At 42.6% G+C, this 5000-nt stretch overlaps 1 protein-coding gene across 1 annotated transcript in view; it reads left to right on the forward strand.

Moving 5' to 3' along the window:
• The window catches only part of kcnt2b (potassium sodium-activated channel subfamily T member 2b), a 93220-nt gene that overhangs the window by 24529 nt on the left and 63691 nt on the right, over positions 1-5000 (forward strand). The gene's annotated exons all lie outside the window — the stretch shown is intronic.

A 5000-nucleotide genomic window follows, 5' to 3' on the forward strand; every position in this document is an offset into this window, starting at 1 on the left:
AGCAATGTCTCTCTTATGAATATCGTTCTCGCAAGCTCTTTTTTTTATCATTTGGTTAAATTCACATGCTGTGAACACGCCAGGACCTTTGGGCACTGCTAAAAACATCATGAAACCGCAGTCAGCACAAAAACCGAGTGAGCAGTAAGTACACGCTAACACACACAGCGCAGTGGGGACCTGCTCACAGCACCAGGGAGAGTCAAGTGCTCACCTTTCTCTAGATTTGATTAGATTTGTATTTTTTTATTTATTATTGTCTTTTACAAGAGAAACCTATCTTGGGGATGAAGACGTATTATTAGGAGTGTATTATTTTGCACCCAGGACAAAATACATGTCTCTTTCCATTAAATTACTTTAGAAGTGTAGAATGTTTTTGCCTCCTTCAGCAGGCAAGTTGCAATATTGGAAATATACCTTTTTATTTTTTTTCTCCAAATATGTTTCCCTTCTCAAAACATAAGGGCCTTGTCCACAGGTTACAGCTGAAGAAGGTCCACTTCTTGCTATGTTTCTCTAGTCAATCACCATAATGACTCGTAATTAGCGAACACGCTGCATCCGGGTGCTTCAGCCTTGGGATCCCTGTGCTTAATTAAAAGGTTTATTCAACGATTTTAACACCGCCTGTGCTCTCTGACCAAGAGCAATTACGCCTCGCAGCTAATTAGCCACAGATAAATTAGCATTGTAATGATGAAGCAGTAAAGATGGAGGTTAATGAGTGTGATACCTGTGTTCATTTGAGCAGATTCTGAAAACTCCAGGGATGATGGGTCACGTACAAAACAGTGCAACGTGTTAGCATGTAGCATCCTGTTTGGATCTTAGCTAAAAAGGCTAAGAGGCTCCCGAAAGGTGTATCTAGCAAGCTAATGCGGAGAACACGGACTGAGTTAAGGAATAAAGACTGAATTCAGGTATGAAGAAAGAAACGCACATGGTTTTCAGAATTAGAAAAACAGGAACATCACAAAACATGTCCATCGTCTGCGTCTTCCAGTCTGAGGCGAAGTGGTGTTTGGGGCGGAACAATGATCAGAGTAGGATCAGTAATCGGTAGGCTTTTAGGTTTATCAGCATTTACCAATATCTAATGATGTTTGCTGGTTGAAGTCAATGTTTGGCTCGCATACAACGAACAAACCGTTTGTTAAAAACAAATAGTTCCTTTTGATACAGTAAATTATAGCAGCAATATCAATAAATGTAAAGGTGTTATTTTGCTATTGTTTGTTAAATGGTATGTAGTTATATTCTTAAAGATGTACAAAGACTTAAAAAGCCTTTTCCTATATCCTTGCAGACCCATAGTGTTAAGTTGTCTGGTGTTGTTTGGGGTTCATGTTCCCATCCTACTTAGAGGGCAGTCGTGGCCTGATGGTTAGGGAACCAGGCTTGTAACTGGAGGAAGGTGGCAGGTCGTGACTGAAGGCACCTAACTCCCGACTGCATCCCGGGCACTGTTGCTAAGGCTGCCCACTGCTCTGGGCATGTGTGCTCACTGCCCCCTAGTGTTCACTAGTGTGTGGGTAAATGTGTGTTTCACTGCACCGATTGGGTTAAATGCGGAGACGTGCAATTCTGGGCAGATAGAAACTCATGATCTCAAGAAACTCTCTCAGAAACAAAAGTTTTAAGTGCTGATTACCTGACAGGGACAGTTTCAGTGAAACACCAGGTCTTGGGTGTGGACTCCAGCTCTTTGTGAATGTGTATTATATTTAATCTCTTACCAATTCTTATTCATTTATTCATTCAGTGTCTGAAAGCGTTTATACATTTTAGGGTCAAGGTGGGTCTGAAGCCTATCCAGAATCACAGGGCGCATGGTGGGAACACACCCTGGAGGGGGCGCCAGTCCTTCACAGGGTGATTAGCTTACTGATTACTTCACAGGGTGACACACTTACACCTATGAACACTTTTGAGTCACCAATCCACATACCAACGTGTATTTTTGGACTGTGGGAGGAAACCGGAGCCCCCGGAGGAAACCCACGTTGACACAGGGAGAACACACCACACTCCTCACAGACAGTCACCCGGAGGAAACCCACGCAGACACAGGGAGAACACACCACACTCCTCACAGACAGTCACCTGGAGGAAACCCACGTGGACACAGAGAGAACACACCACACTCCTCAAAGACAGTCACCCGGAGGAAACCCACGCAGACACAGGGAGAACACACCACACTCCTCACAGTCAGTCACCCGGAGGAAACCCATACAGACACAGGGAGAACACACCACACTCCTCACAGACAGTCACCTGGAGGAAACCCACGTGGACACAGAGAGAACACACCACACTCCTCAAAGACAGTCACCCGGAGGAAACCCACGCAGACACAGGGAGAACACACCAAACTCCTCCCCAGAGGAGTCACCCAGAGCAGGACTCGAACCCACAACTTCCAGGTCTTTGGAGCTGTGTGACGTAATATAGCAATGTACAATATTCATAATTGCATGTTGGATGGAATTTAATGGACCAATCACAGTCCTACAAGTATAAACCCAATATAATATTTTGTTCATATCTTGCAGCACAAGCTGCTTCCAAATGAATAGAATTACTCAGGTGTTTACAGCTGTGATCTGGTCCTGGTCACTATATGTGTGTACCAAGCATCTCTCTCACTCTCTGTGTGTGTGTGTTTATCACTGAAAGAGTGAGATTGGTGCTTCCTGTCACCATAGCAACACAGTGCTACGTGTGTGTGACTATGCATCTGTGTGTCTATGTGTGTTTGAGGGAGCTTGTAGGAAACTGAGAGGGTGCTGAAGACTGACCACTGTGTGGGGTCACCCCCACCGTCCAGTGAAATTGGAATAGCACTTTTTTTTTTATCTTTATCCGCTAATATGTGACAGACACGATAGGGTGGGGGTGGGGGGTTGGGGGTTCAGGTTTCCTCCGTACTCTTCTGACCCATTGCTGACTCATCTGATATTGCATCTCTCTCTCTCTCTCTCTCTCTCTCTCTCTCTCTCTCTCTCTCTCTCTCTTCCTCATTTCTCTAATTCCGTTCTCCCTCTATCACTCTCTCTCTCTCTGTATGTGTGTGTGTGTCTGTAGTAAAACGAAACCCTGGCCCAATTATGCAGCAGTGTGTAGAGATGGGCTGTAGCTGTGGGGATCAGACGGAAGGAGAAAGTGCTGATTAAAGTCGTCCTGTTTTCATCTCCTTTTGCTTTAACGTCTCTGTACGAGTGCCAGGGCACCGGCAGGAAACTGATCAAAAGGGAATATCTCAGAATTCAAAATGTGTCCATGGTCACATGTCCTTTTGGTGCTTGTGTGTGTGTGTGTGTGTGTGTGTGTGTCTTTGTTTTCATTCATTCTGGATAAAAGTGTCCTCTCTTAGTAAGAAAGCCGGAGAAATTCAGGGACAACCTACTCTTAGTCTTATTACCTATATGTGCAATTTTGTAATGGCATCATGTAGAAGATAATACACTTGCGTAATGCAGGGGAAACTAAAGTTAAAAACGCAGGCGAAGAGTTTGTAGGGTTTCAAATGACGAAGTGGGATTCCTAAGAACCACACACGTTCAGGCAGACCTCTAAAATCACACTTAAAGGCGTAATTTCTGAGAGACTCTTGCTTCTGATCAGAAAAAATCCACAGCTGTTTGTGTTTATTCTTCCACTGTGTGAAGTCAACCCAGAGCTATGGGTCTGAATGGCTGTGAAGCCATCAATGAGCCCTTAAAGAAAATAGGGCTTCTCGATATATCATTTCATCATAGTCATCACAATGTGAGCAATAGCTTTTAGACACCAGCTTTAGACCGTGTTTAACGTCAATAGACCAAGTAGAAATGGAGAAAACATCATTTAAAATTATTTTTTCATTATTTTTCAGTGTGCATAAGATAATACTTTTAATAATAATACTATTTTGTATTTATACAGCGTTTTTAAGGAACCCAAAGACGCTTACAATTAGTAATACACAACAGGAAGTCAACAAGAACACGTGATACATACGTACATACATAGAAGATGACAGAGTGGATGGAGTTTGTGTTGCAGTTATTTGCATATCTTCATTATTTTTAGTCTTACTGACAAATGGAAAAGAAAGACTCTGTAGAATCTGTTCTACAGCCGAAACAGAGCAGACAAGTGGAAGAGGGTGGGATGAGTGAAGGAAAAATCTGAGAAAACCAGAGAAGAAGAAGAAGAACACACAGCACCTGTCTGACTGTGTAAATAGCTTTGACCACACCTGCTTTTAGAGTTCAATAATTGTATATAGCTTTTTTTTTTTTAAGTTTTTGCTGCTTGACACAAAAATGTGCACGACATACCGAACAGAAGCAGGTTGTATCTGCACGTTAACATTTATTTTACTCAAAACTTGTTTACAGGGAAATTTTAGCTATTTGCTGATTGTTGTGTGTGACATTTTTTAAGAGAATAATAAAATAAGCAGAAATTGACAAAGCTAATGTCGAAGATTAGAAATGAATGCATTCATGATCTGTAATTGCTTTATCCTATTCAGAGTTGCCTTGGGTCTGAAGCCAGGTATCACCGATTCACACACACACACATGCCTGTACACAATTTTACACACAGATGTAGTCACTCACACTTGTGGACAATTTCTTACACAGAAGTGAATGTTTGCACAACCATTCTACGTGTAACCTACCAACGTGTGTTTTAGAATAGTAGGAGGAAGCCGGAGCACCCGGAGGAAACACACAAAGCTACAGGGAGAACACACCAAAGACAGTGACTCAAGACAAGGACTGAACTGTGGATCTCTAGACTGTAGAGCGGTGTGGAAATGACACGGCCAGTATAGCACTGCCTTGCTATTCAGATAGCGAACAGTTTACTCTCATGTAAACCCCCCAAACAGAGCAGGTAGATCTAGAAAAATCTAAACTGGTGTGTAATGAGAGCATAGCCTCGATGTGTCTTATTTGTTGTGTTCTGTTTAACAGAATCAGATAGATCCAGCTGATGCTGTC

The sequence above is a fragment of the Hoplias malabaricus genome, chromosome 6, assembly GCF_029633855.1.
Source record: "Hoplias malabaricus isolate fHopMal1 chromosome 6, fHopMal1.hap1, whole genome shotgun sequence".
NCBI lineage: Eukaryota > Metazoa > Chordata > Actinopteri > Characiformes > Erythrinidae > Hoplias > Hoplias malabaricus.